Genomic DNA, 14,548 nt, shown 5'->3' with positions numbered 1-14,548 from the left:
CATCCTTTTTGTTTTGCATTAGGTTTTATAAAGTATGCTAAAAATATAATGTTAGTAGAATGTTAAACTGCGTACTAACTAGTCCCTCTTTCTGGGACCGTATAAACCGAGATTCTGTATCGTAATAGGTGATGGCACAAAAAGATCCCTCGCTGCACAATGGCCGTAAGTGCCGAGTATATGACAAAAATTGCAGCTCTCCACCAGCAAGTGGTGGCGTTCCCATATGAGTGAAAGCTTTTAAAGAGGGGTGATAAACAACAAACAAAACTAGATGCTGTCATGAGACAGTAATACCCGCACTAAGGTGTTTGCCTCTAAATGCACACTTCTTCATATTGGGCTTTACCAAGGAAAAAAGTCAATATAATTCAATAATTTACATAATACATGTATTCATCAAATTGAGCACAATATGCTCAGGTGACCATGTAGCTGCAGATCTGCAGCGTTATGGTTTTATATATTTGTCTTTGACCATAACGCTACAGATCCCCATATGCAAAAAAGGTGCAATTTACGGCGCATTATTTTTCGCGCTTTTTTGGGCAGTTTTTCTCCACTTTCTAGCATTGGTCAATCAACTACCTTTCACTCCCTAATTATAGACACATTCTGTAGCCAATATGTATATTTTGTCCACCTCCCAGTCATTTATAGTCATCTCTACAGGCAATAAACTCGCTTGATGTGAATTTTTAGCAATTTAACAAATAATTTTAATCAAGCGAGTTTATCACGTGTAGAGAAGACTATCAAAGGATTGGAGATGGATAAAATATACAGATTAGTTAAACAATGTGCCTAGAATTAGGGAGTGAAAGGTAGTAAATTAACCGATGCTGGAAAGTGGAGAAATTCTCCCCAGAAGTGCGCAAAAAATATTGCGTCGTAAATTGCACTTTATTTGCATTACAGGATCTGTAGCTTTATGGTCAAAGACTAAGATATAAAACCATAACGCTACAGATCTGCAGCTGGTGACCCATGGGACTCCATCTTTTTGGTATTTCATATTCATAATTGATTACCATTCGGAAATTAAACAACAGAATTAAATTAATGATGTAAATTAGGTTTGATAAAAGGGGGGGTGTATAAATTTTTGGCACATACTGTATAAGTGGAAATTTTAGCGAAACGCAAATTTAGCAATTTGCCCTGGTATTTTATTTTTAGCGAGAAGTAATTTTAGCGATTTTTAAAATGCTAATTCAAGAAGCTTTTACAAATAATAAGCAATTAATTTTCAGCGGTATTCAATTTTAGCGATGTCAGCACCCTCGCTAATAATGCCAAAATTAAATCCTCGCCAAAAATTCTACTTGTACGGTAATTGGAACTTTTTAAATCTATTTTCTAATATAGATTAACAAAAATTAATATTATTCAAATTAGTGTAAAGCGTTTTTGATGATTTTTTCAAAATGTGCAAAGTTTCTTTATATTTGATAAGTAGAAACTTCTTGAAAGCTGCCATGTACACAATCAATTTAGTCAACCCCCACCCCTCTCCCATCAACACACAAACACACCTTATTTGTCTGTTTTGGGAAATAGGCCTAGATGGCAAAGTTAAAATAAAACATCTTTTGTAAATGATAATTTTCAATTTGTTCTTGCACTATACATGTATCTGAACACCTGCATCACATTGGGCTTGCGTCACGTTACCAATTTAAGTACTAGTTTTACCATTGGCATTATCATTTTAAATTTCACTGCACGTGCAGTAGGCTAATAGTCTGCATCATTGCATATATGTCAGTAGGAATTATTTCATTTTGTGTTTTAACTGGATTATATTTCATGAAGATGACAGGGCCTAAATAATGACAATCGGTAAGTACAAGTTTTGGTATAGATTTGGGTAAAATAGTCTGAAATGCAAACGGATAAGTTCAAGTTTAAAGGATCAAAGGTCATCCGATGCTACAATAGACGAATTTCACATTCTGAAGAGTTATCCCCCGTTATCAACGTTACATTCAGTTACAAGATCCAGAATTTTTTTTCTGGGAGGGAGGGGGGGGGTGTTCCAGACCAGAATTTCCTGAGAAGCAAAAAAAAAGAAGTGATGCTTGGGTCTGTTTTCTAGATTGGAGGGACACTTAGGGCATCCAAAGTCATTTTTATTTCCTCCAGTATATATTATAGTCCTGCAAATTCCCGGGGGGGGGGGGGGGGGGGGGGGGGGGGGTAGGGTTGAGCTTAACCTTGACCTCACTTTTCTAAAATTAATGTCTAGATCAGTTTTGAATAAACAATTCAAGATATATTTATCAAACTCCATATGCTGATACATACTGCTGAGAGCTATTAATACATCAACTTATTTTGACCTTGAATTTTCCTTTGACCTTGACCTCACTTTTTATATGTTTATCTAAGTTTTAAATAAACCATTAATTATAGTTTTATCAAACTTCATATGCTAATAGTAAATTCATACTGATGTAAGCTTTTCATTTTGACCCCAACCTTTCCTTTGACCTCTCTTTTTTTAGAAAAAGTGTTACGCTCAGTTTCATTAAATCATTCAAGATATTTTTATCAAACTTAATATGCTGATATGTATTAGTGAAGCTACTCAACTGCATCAAAAACCTCAACTTGCACATTCCTGTGACCTTGACCTCCATCCTTTTTAATTTGTATTTCGCTTAGTTTTAAAGAAATGATTTAAGACATTTTTAAAACATCATTTTTTAACCCACATTAGTCCCCCCGGGGCAAAATCAACATTCTAAAACCTTAGTGCACATCTACATGACACTACCAACCATCATCCAAGATGATTAGGCTACTGTGTAAAATGTAAGAGGAGTTCAGGGAAGACAGGGCTTTTTGCATAAAAAACGTCATTTTTCGACCCCCATTTGACCCCCCGGGGCAAAATCAAAATTCCGAAACCTTCTGCACATCTACGTGACACCACAACCAGGTCCCAAAAGACAATTAGGCTACTGTGTAAAATGTAAGAGGAGTTCAGGGAAGAAAAGTGTGACAGACGGACGGACGGACATGAGTAACAACAATATACCCTCGGCGAACTTTCTTAAGAAAGTGCAAGTATAATCAATATAAAGTAGAGACTAGCTGCTTTCATTTATCTGAAAGTCTACCTACATGTATTGAAAAACAGGCTTTGTGAAATTGAAATGTAATTAGTTTTGAAAAAATGGGTTTATTTTAGTATATTCAGTTAATATTCAACCTTTGATCCAAAAATAGCACATGGACTACATTTTTCCAAAACAGTATTTCATTGTGAAACATTTTGGATCAGAGGTTGGGATCTATACATGTACAAAATATATGAAAAGAAAAATATAACTAATATCTTGCTCAAGTTTGAAGAAATTTTAAGTTTTGAGGTATATGAAGATATGAGGTATATTCGTTTGTTTTTCTCAATTACGTATTAAGCCAACACAACATTTCTGTTTACAATTGTTTCGTAATTTCCAGTATGCACAAAAAGGAACACCATAAGTTGGTAACCGTAGGTATTAAATAGTGTGTAATCAAGATCGTGGTTTTCCTTTCCGCTTCCTTCCTAACTTAACCAAGTTTTACTAATTCACAAATGAACTCCTTTTGAAAGAACAATCGATAGATATATCTATTATACAGAAAAGCCTATTTTCCGAGCAGGAGAGGTCGTTATGTCTTTTCTGTGAAGTCGAAATGTCTATGATTGACCTTTGGAAGTGCTACCTTGTTATAATGTGTTTTTAGAGAGATGGTCAAGGTTATATTTGAAATTAATAGGAACACATAGAAGGGACTTCAAAATGCGTATCGTTTTAACATTCATATGTTCCTTTTTACTGACTAAAAACATGGGATCGCATCAATTGGAAAAGAAAAAAATTATCTTTAAATGCTTCATAAGTTCATAATTAAGAGTATACCAATATTAAGGGCATTGTTACGCCATATATGTATGCACTGCAGTGTCACATTCAAGTAGTGGATGTAGGGGGGAGGGGGTTTCTCGAAATTATAGGTCTATTAAGTTTTACTTTGCTTTTAATTAGAAAGTCCTAGTGTATCTGCATTTATATAACTTGACATAAATATAGCCTACTTAAAGATTTAATGATAAAAGCCATAAGAAGAAGATATCGAACAGTACACAAGATCAAAAGTTCATTAGATCAAGACATCCTAGGAGTAAATCATTGAAATGTTATCAAAAGTAAAAACTGTAGGAAGTGTTGACCATATTTGACTCTTCCCTGTGTAATAAACTGTTCAGATAAGTTCCCTCTTTTCTTACCCAGTCTTTTTTTAAGGAAGAAGTCTTTCATTTAGTGATTTTTTTCCTTTTCGTTTCCATGTTAAACTTTTGTCGCCCAAACCATCTTTTGGAGGAAAAAGAAGATTTGTACAATATTTAATATTAAAACCTTTACTTCAATGTAAACTTTTCTTACTCAGTTGTTCCTGAGAATCCTCTTTGTTTTGGGATACTTTGAGGTAAATTTATTGACACTGGTTCAGCAATTTATTTGACGAGTATATTTCAAAAAATGTTTGCTCTCTTCCGACCGACTGGGAAAAAAAGGCCCGCCTAAAAACAATATTTTTGACCCCAGGAAACTGCTCCTATTTTCCTTTCCACTTTTAATAATCAGTTCTTCTTACCACGGCAGAGGGGCAAACTTATTTCTAAAGATTGACCGAAGCAAAGTTACTTTTCTTTTTCTTCTCAGACATACATTGAATGTATGACCTGAAAGTAAATAAAATCCTTCTTTTGATAACTAGTCCATAAGACCATTGAAACACGATACAATGTCATATTTAAAAACTAAATAAGCTTTTATATGACAGTATTCATCATTTTAACAAAAACATAAATTTATAAACCAAAGAGATTGCATGGTAAAACTAGTACCATGCACTGCTTTATTTCATGGGAGAACTTTGGAAGTTGCCAATGCACCATTTAGAGATATTCCAAAAATATGTAGTTGTGGCAAGAAACACGCACGCTAACTCTCGATTCCCGCCTACATTATGGAAAAATTTAATTCAATATGAATAGCAATTTGGCCATAAATTCTTTGTTTAATACAAAGAACAGTTCAATGGTAATTGATAAATCGTCTTAATACCAGGGCTAAACAGTAAATTATCTATAATTCCAGCTCTTGAAAAAAGGGGGGTAGACGATATTTTCCATTGAAATCGGAGTTTCAAGTATCACCGTATTTTGAAATAGTCTTGGATATGATTAAATGCTCCTTATATCTTTTCTTATGTTTTAGGCTAATAAACAAAACATAAATATTTTAATAAAATATAATGTTTCAGTTGTATATCGCTTTGAAATTGTTGGAAAATAAGCAGTTTTATCGTTTTTGTCAATTAACATATGTTCCCCCCAGTGTCACACAAAAAGCTTTGGTATGAATTTGTGAAATACCATTCCATATTACCCGTAAAAAGGAATTTTTGTGATACGGGGGGGGGGGAAAGATGTTTTAAAAATATTTTCCGTTTTCCATTGATTTCTATAGTTAAAAACACTAGTTTTACCAAAATTTTAGAGTTATCTCTCTTTGTTTTCCCAAATAAATGTTTTATAAAAATCCATATGTTCATCTATAAAAATAAATTATATCAAAACTTCATCGAATATTTTAACTTTTGAAAATTGACTTGGAGGTAGGCGGGAGAACAATACTATCGTTCGCGGTTCTTTGACAGGAAAATAAATTATTTCGGGATGTGCTATTTGGCAGTAGTCAGTATTCGGTAGTCAGCTGGGACCGACCAAGTGGGTCTAGCCATCACCCCAGTTGTAGCAAGAATTTTGTTTCTCCAAATACACGTCATTTTGGCATCTTATGTTTTCATTTTCTTCAAAATTGCCGCACATTAAAGCGTGTTTTCTTTTCTATTCAATTTGGCAACAACATAAGGGGATTCATATACTGTTTGTTTGTTTTTACTTCGGAAACATTAATTCTATAAAAAAAATTGAACTGATAATTAATTTGAAATGCTAACACGAGAGGCTTTAATTTTTACATGCACATCTGTTCGTCTTTTACAATTTCATGCATTGATATAATTGTAAGAGGATTATTGAATAACAAATGTGGGTTCTTCTTACCACGGCAGAGGGGCAAGTTCATCTAAAGGAAAACAATTATAGTAAGTTAGGGTATGACTTACTATGTAACCATCTATACGTACATGTATATATAGACTTTAAAAAAGAAATATAATTAAGTCATTAGCAGACCATTTTTGAATTCATGGGCAGCGGGGGCACTCCCCCCCCCCCCCCCCCACACACTTTCAGATCGGGGGGGGGGCAAGAGTATGTCTGTGCCCCCCCCCCCCACACTTTTTAATGAAGAACAAACTTTTTTCCCCAACATTACTTTAACTAAAGGAAATGTTCATCGAAGGGATAGTTGCCCCCCCCCCCCCCCCTCCCCCCACCCACTTTCTGACCAAAGTATAGTGATAACAAGAAAATGTGGAAAAAATTGGAATAAAAAAGGAACCTGCCCTTGAAAAAAAAGTTCTATGGTTGATAAAATGACTTTCTTAGCAAATACAATTTATCAATGAGTCAAATGCTGACTGGTGTTTTTATATACGAATTATAAATCAATTATTTACACACTGATTTGTTGATAGATTTCTTCCGTGATTTCCCGATCATAACAAGGAATACACGGCGAGTGTGACCGGTCGGCAGAGAATGCTCACTCCTCCATGGCACCTGTTCCATCCCTGAAATATCGGCGGTCCCTGTTTGCTCTGCTTCTATTTTGTACTGTTTTATGGACTTTATGAGCTTGAGTACTGTTCGTTATCTTCCTGTGTTTTATTTATATATATATTTAATAATGACGTCGCGCACAGAATTCGGGCAAGGTCATTGGAAAATGTCATCACGTTCCAAATACATTTAAGGTCACAAGAGCTTTCTGAACTTGAATTGTTGTAAAACCCGGGAAAGACGTTGACGTAACGTCAAGTTAGGTATGTCACGTCACGTTCTAGGAGCATCTCACCCTCACGTTCAAATCGACTAAGAACTCATACATGGCACTACATTTTTTCCTCCATTTCTGTTCCAAGAAAAGGCTAGGTATCCTCCTGCATCCACTTTCTCCATATTTACAATCATTTATTTCTTTTAAAAAAAGCTGTCATTCTATATAATGTTCCGATTTCAGTAGCAATGCCAAGTCCAGTACGTGGGCCGTCCAAGTCCGTTAAAGCTTAATTTGTATATGAGGGAGAAATGGCCCCCTAAAAGTCGGCAGCAAATTTTATCAGTCTCCATGGTAGTTATACTTTCCATAAATTTCTCGCCCCACTGGTAAATCATTTACTTGCTGCACTTTAGTACAGTCTGTCTCGATATATATCATAAGGACCCGGACCACAATTAGCTTACATATAGACTTTATATATAGTAAAACATGTGTTTTATTTTCTCTTTGACCACATGATAGAGCAATGTGTCAGATAAATATTCACATCCAGAAATAGGGGTGTTGAATGTGGAATTCCCTGGTTATTAATAAACTTCTGACGCCATGACCTCAGGATAGCTCTCGCTTGGCAAAAAAGTGTAAACAAACCAAATGAATGCTCTTTTCAATTCATATTTCTTGGCATAATTTTTGCTTGAAATGCACCTTGCTGCATATCATTGTAAACTTTAGACACTATACTTTTATTCTATACCCCAAAAGTATCTAAAACATGTGAGCTATTTTTATTTTTGTCATTGAAATGGAGGCATATGAATTTCCTACATGTGCTACGTTTTAGCCATTTGACCTTCACCCTTTAATTGTGGCCCGGATCCTATATGGAGGCATAAAATTCATTAAAAAAATTTTAAGGCCATATTTGAAATCCTTAGATACTACTTAACTAATATACCAAGTTTGATTGAAATAGGTTGATATCTACATGTAATATTACATATTGTGTATACTAAGGCAATACAGGAAAGAAAATGGCAAAAATGGCAAGTATGAAATTTTAAAATTGAAATATGTAAAAACTGTAAGCCAATAAAAGGAACTAATTATTACAAGTAAGTTGTTGATACCTCTTAAACACACACACACTCTTAAATATGTAAAATACAAGATTTTTAGATTTCTAGGTAATTTGATGATCTGTACCCTGTATTTTCATAAAATTTTCTTAAATTAAGAAATATACAATCTATCATGAAAATCTGAGAGTGACAATAGGGGTAAACATTTAAAGTACATTTAATTTATTCGTAAATCAAATGATTATCACATTACTGATAAAAGTGTACATAACATTCAAAATAAACAGATTTCTAAGCCCACCCCCATATCCTTTTTCCTTACTGTGAAGAGGGGCCATGTGCAGCTGATTGGCTAAGAGTCTTTGTATAGGTAATCTGAATACCCTATGGGAGTCTGTTTTGACAGGTGATTGTCAAAGGAATATATTGCAGTAAATACCACTAAAAAGTGTCCAAATGAACATTGTCATAATTCAATCTTACTTTCAAATCCACTCTTCACTACACATGAAAACAATGAAAGGTGACCATAAGAGAAGAAAAAATCTTAATTTTGAGTTTAAAAAGGGAACACTCATTATATTAACGCTCATCAGGCTACGTCAAATGCCGCAGGAGCTTCAAGTTCAGAGTCAAACATCCAGGGATCCCCTGAGACAGAGACAGCACAGCCCCTTGCTGAAGGCCAGGAAAACATCTCAAGGACACCGATCCTTCGTCCCAGACCTGAGCCATGCCAGGAGCTAAAAAATGAAGAGACGTATTCTGAGTTTGATGTAAAACGCATTGTTGACATAAGATTGGTCTTGGAAATGTTTAATGATGCAGTCGAAAGCCACTTTGACCAGTCCAAGCACTGCAATTTTCCAGTGTGGGAATACTCAGGACAGAGGAAATGGGGGTTTGGATGGCAGAAGAGACTACTGTGTACGGTATGTAATTTTCAGACAAATTACTATAAATTATACACTGAAATTCCTACCTTTAACAAACCAGGCCCTAATCATGCCAGTATCAATTGGAACTTTCAATTAGCCCTGCAGAACACCTCCATGGGGAATCGACGCAGTCGGGAAATGGTAGCTGCCTTGGACATTCCACCTCCTAACCGCAGCTCCATGCAAAGGGCCAGCAATCAGGTCAACACAGCCACTCTAGCCCTGAATAAGAAAGACATGGGTGAGAAGAGACAACTGGTTAAGGCCATCAAGCAGGTCAAAGGTCAGAAACATCCAGAGGAACTGGACATTGTCATAGATGGACGCTACAACTCCATTAACCTTCGGTATAGCAGCAAAAAGCCCGGCTACAATGCATATATGCATCACAAGCTTACGCCATTGCATGCGAGACCAACACCAACAAACAGTATATAATTGGCGCAGCAATGCAGTACAAACTTTGCTGGAATGGAATCTGGCTCCGAGGTAATTGTTATGATGTTCATTGTCCGGGGGATCATGAAGACTGCACAGCTAATACTGAAATGTTCTCACCTCTTTCAGAGTACGAGATGGCTAAATCCATAGGCGAAGATCTGGCTGCAGACGGGTTCAAGGTGAAGCACGCCACAACAGACGGTGATGCCCGGTCAGCCCAGGGATTCCAAGATGCCATGCGAATTCTTTATCCAGACTAGAGAGTCACTCGACTGGCCGACCCAACCCATGTCAGCAGAGCCCAGTTCCGGCAGTGTCACAGTGCCCACTTCAGCCCCGAGATGTTTCCCTGCAAAACAAGAATGAGGTTAGACCACATGAGAAAAGCTTTTGCACAAGATGTAAAGGCCCGGTGCAGCTTAATCTATAAGAAACTCATGGATACCTACACTGGAGACATCAACATCATCTGTAGTAAACTTCCCCTTGTCGTAGAAAGTACCATCCTCTGCTACTCAGGAAACTGTTCAAAATGTCGAAGGAATTCAGGGTGTGTGTGAAGGTGGAGACAGACACAACTGGTGGAATCAGTCTTATTTCCTCGCCCCGAACAAACTGAAATCCCTGCACCTGAATGAAAATGACAAGCACTTGTTAAAAATCATTCTTGAGATGCGACTTAGCCAAAGTGCCATTAAGGAAATGAAACTCAACACGTCAACTCAGAAAAGTGAGGGTCTTAACAGAGCAGTCAGCGAAGTTTTACCTAAGCACACCAACTATTCAAGAAATGCTGAAGGAATCCTCTCAGCTGAGATTTTAAGACAAAACAACAGTCCGGGACTAGCAACATCAATGAAAGCAGCAGATATTACATTGCCACTGTCCGGCCACACACATCAGTACCTAAAAAGCATTGACCAGGAATATGCCTATCGCAGAGAATACAGAAAGAGAAAAGCAGTTAAAAGGCGAGAAATGCAGAGAAAAGCTACGCTAATGAAACGACATGCAGCTAGAAAAGGAAAGACCAAACCCGGGTGCACCTACAACAAAGGGCAACTTGATCCCAAACCCACCAGCCTACAGTCCAAGGGAGGCAATCCAGAGGATCACACCTACTACCAGACATGAGTTGGCAAGACGAAGACAAAACGGCCCTTCTCAGGGCCAACCAAATTATTCGAAAAGATACCTACTATACAAAGTCGTATAAGAAACGTTAAAAATTAACACCAGGCCACAACCCAAAAACTTCCACATAAATACATAAGACATATCATACACATACGCACACATGTACATACATACAGGGTGTCCCAAAACATATGTTACACTTTTAAACCGTTATAAAATCTTTATGCCTCAAGTTACATTAATGAAATTTAAAATATATTATAACATTGTTAAAAGGTTTTTGTTAAGCATACATTTGTCCCAGTTTCTTTATTATTCATCGTCATATTTTTATTTAGAAAAACATATGTAATTCTACAACAAGTTCCAAATGACGTCCGTTTGGATTAAGCTAGCTTATTGAACACAGTTTCTAATGCTTTTTTTTTTACAAAGGTTTAAATGAAACATTATTACAATTTAGAGGTTTTTCCACATTAAAATTGGGTTTCACCAAACAATTGAAATTTAGATTCTCCTAAAAATTTGTTAAAATGGAAGTAGGCTTCATGCAAAACCATGCAAGTGCATATCAAATTTTCAGAGTCGGGTCTAATCAAAATCAAATGGGTGAACTCTAAAGGAGTTCTAATTTCTGTCTCTTACAAATGCTGCATTACACTTATCTTGTAAGGGAACAATTTTAGCTCAAATTTGAGTATTTTATAAAAACTAAATTTACCGTAGGTGCTATCTTAGTCACTCAAGACCTGTCTAAGGAATTTTTGTTAAGTTTCATTAATTACCGTCTTCCTTGGAAGACGGTATTGTATAGTTGAAGTTTTTTACAGTCTTCGGACTATGCACTTCCTCTCTTTTGTGATTGGTAGAAAATGCATGATGAGAAAATTTTCAATTATTTCATTGGTTGAAATACTGATCAAGGCAAGGGAGATAACTTTCTGATGATCTAATTTTCGTACGACTTAACAATTTTGCAAGATTTTCAATCTTAAAAAAAAATTACAAAACGAACAACAAAATCAGCAGTAATTAATTCCTAATAACATGATTTTTTGTATAGCAAAAAATAAAAAGATCTCTTTAACTTCATTATAAAATAAAATTTGATTTTTATTGCTTGCAGGCTTTACAATTTGTTATTATTCTTTTCCCCTTTCTTGTTTGAAGAAGGAAATGGAATCAGCCGAGGTTTGCCGAAAGCTCTCGGCGAGTCAAAGTTTACGGAGATGACCGAGCGACAACCGTGGTAGGGCTAATGCCAGTAAAAAGCTAATGCAGAAATACAAAATCAAGAAATTCAAAAGAATTATACGGCCTGATAGGTGTAGATCAGTTTACAGTTTAAGTTTGTTGCTAAAGACGGGAAGCTTTTTAAAAAAGCTCTACTTGTAATTCTTATCAAATTGAATGATTTTAATGTTCTCTTTGGTACGGGCACTCCTTTGCCTTCTAATACCAGAATTAAGTCACTTGTCATTTCTGGTGCCTTTTACTTGAAACTTCCTCACAAAACCATAAATAAGTATTCTGTTGAGCACTTAATTTCATTACAAGATGTTGTTTTCTCAAGGTTGTAATGACTAAAGTCGCAGATTTAGACCTAACGTAAAGTTTTAAAATTTCTACCAGCTGTTCACATGATGGTTCCATATCAAAAATATGATGACGTCATTAGAACATCATAAATACCTAACTTTTCAACAGAATTTCTCCAATGTTTGTCAGATAAAATGTATGCTAATATACTAGATGTTGACAAAATATCTTTGTGAATGCTTTTGTTTTGAAAAAGATTTAGATGATTAAAAGTGTAACATATGTTTTGGGACACCCTGTACATACTTACTGATCAATGTTTTTGTCAAAAACTACAAACTATATCCCCCCACCTTCCTTGAAATGACAAACCCGTCAACCCCCATTTCTATTTTAGTGAAAAGTACATATTTTTACACAACATAATTTCCACTCACCTGAAATTATAAACTCCAATACACAGCCTCTGCCTGCATGTGCAATTATGAGTCGGGCAAAGCCTGAATCCCATTTCCACGTGCATTCCTGCAAAATAAATATATGCACATGTTTTTGTAAATATTGGCCCAATCACCACCTTCTTATTGCGCCTTATTTTGGGTGAGGGAAATCAATGGATAGCTTGTCTGTCATTTCCAATAAACACCTCGTCTTTCATCTATGACTTCAAAGGGACCCCTTATTAAGAATACACATGCAAATACACATTACAAAACAGTTTTTCTATTTTTAAAAAGGAACTACCTTTGTGGTCAATGGATGCATTAATGTGACCTCTTTCACTGACATATCAATTCCTCTGAAATATTGCATTCTGGGATGCATAATTTAAATTTTTTTCAATCACTCAAAAATTTTTAATTTTTAGAAAAATTAATTTTGATAAACATTTTTAAAATTTTAGAAAATTTTTATGAAACTATTTCAAAATGCATAACCCACCTCCTGTCAAAATTTCATTGTCATATCTTTAAAAATAAATTCAGGGGAATCACCCCATCATAAGGACCCGGACCACAATTAGCTTACATATAGACTTATATAGTAAAACATGTGTTATATTTTCTTTGTAACTTTTTTAAAAATCTTCATTTCCAAAATATCTTTGACCACATGATAGAGCAATGTGTCAGATAAATATTCACATCCAGAAATAGGGGTGTTGAATGTGGAATTCCCTGGTTATTAATAAACTTCTGACGTCATGACCTCAGGATAGCTCTCGCTTGGCAAAAAAAGTGTAAACAAACCAAATGAATGCTCTTTTCAATTCATATTTCTAGGCATAATTTTTGCTTGAAATGCACCTTGCTGCATATCATTGTAAACTTTAGACCCTATACTTTTATTTTATGCCCCAAAAGTATCTAAAACATGTGAGCTATTTTTATTTTTATCATTGAAAGGGAGGCATATGAATTTCCTACATGTGCTACCTTTTAGCCATTTGACCTCCACCCTTTAATTGTGGCCCGAATCCTATATAGAATATTTATGTGTTTAAGTTAAGAGTTTAATATTTTCACAAAACTTGTTACTTTACTTTATTTTGATGTTAAATGACGATGTCATGGTGAATAACAAAAAAAAAAGCCTTTCATAAACTAAATTTCTAGTTAAATTAGAAAACCTTTCACACGAAGGTCTATAAGAGATCTAGCAATCGTAATAATAACATAATTTTTGTTTAATTTGCCATTAAGCGCGTCTTTTACCTCACTTGTATTATTACGAATTGAAATGATAATGAACAAGTAAAAAATCAAAAATATTCAACAAGTACATATATTGTCATCTATAACTTTCAATCGCTTCCACCAAGAAATAAATAAAATATTAAGAATTTCCAAAACCTTTTGGATCAACCCTAGTACACAGGCACCAAACTCGCTTGAATTTTTGACCCCCTAGTATATAATATACTAGGGGGTCAAAAATTCAAGCGAGTTTGGTGCCTGTGCCCTAGTATACGTCTTCTAACACCAAAAAATAAAAAAAAAAATTAAATGCATAACAAATTAGACTAGACATCCTCTTTTTCTCTTTTGTTCTTAAAAATCTTTAATTTTTCTTTTCATATTAAATATTTATTTTCATTTTAAAACTAAGATTTTATCGGTAAAAGTTTAAAAATTAATAAATTAATACAGTTTTCATTTACAAGTTTTGACGCCCCTGAGGTACTTTGCCACTGGATCCCTACAACAGGTAGTCGCCGACATTGCAGGGTTAAGCCAGCCAACTGTTTCAAGAATAGTCTACAAAACATCTAAAGCTTTTTCAAATAGGGCAAGGGAATTCATCAAATTTCCTGAGAGAATAGCAGAACAGCTTGTAATCAAACAGGGTTTTTCGTGCGAATTTAACATTCCAAATGTATTGGGATGCGTTGATGGAACGCTTATCCAAATTAAACCACCATCGGAAAGGGAGGACGCGT

The 14,548-nt window shown here is 35.3% G+C and overlaps 1 long non-coding RNA gene across 1 annotated transcript; it reads right to left on the bottom strand.

Annotated features, from left to right (window-relative positions):
* Positions 1 to 8,646: 8,646 nt before the first annotated feature.
* LOC134269200 (uncharacterized) lies at positions 8,647 to 12,629 on the bottom strand. Its single transcript, XR_009992521.1, has 5 exons — positions 12,546 to 12,629; positions 9,882 to 10,062; positions 9,550 to 9,781; positions 9,036 to 9,213; positions 8,647 to 8,796 (listed from the first exon to the last, which is right to left on the bottom strand). It is a non-coding gene; the product is annotated as an uncharacterized LOC134269200 (long non-coding RNA).
* Between the last annotated feature and the right edge of the window lie 1,919 nt (positions 12,630 to 14,548).

The sequence above is a fragment of the Saccostrea cucullata genome, unplaced genomic scaffold (genome assembly GCF_032062105.1).
Source record: "Saccostrea cucullata isolate Sc308-1 unplaced genomic scaffold, CSIRO_AGI_Scuc_v1 ctg9074, whole genome shotgun sequence".
Lineage (NCBI taxonomy): Eukaryota > Metazoa > Mollusca > Bivalvia > Ostreida > Ostreidae > Saccostrea > Saccostrea cuccullata.
This window is presented reverse-complemented; position numbering and strand designations above follow the sequence as displayed.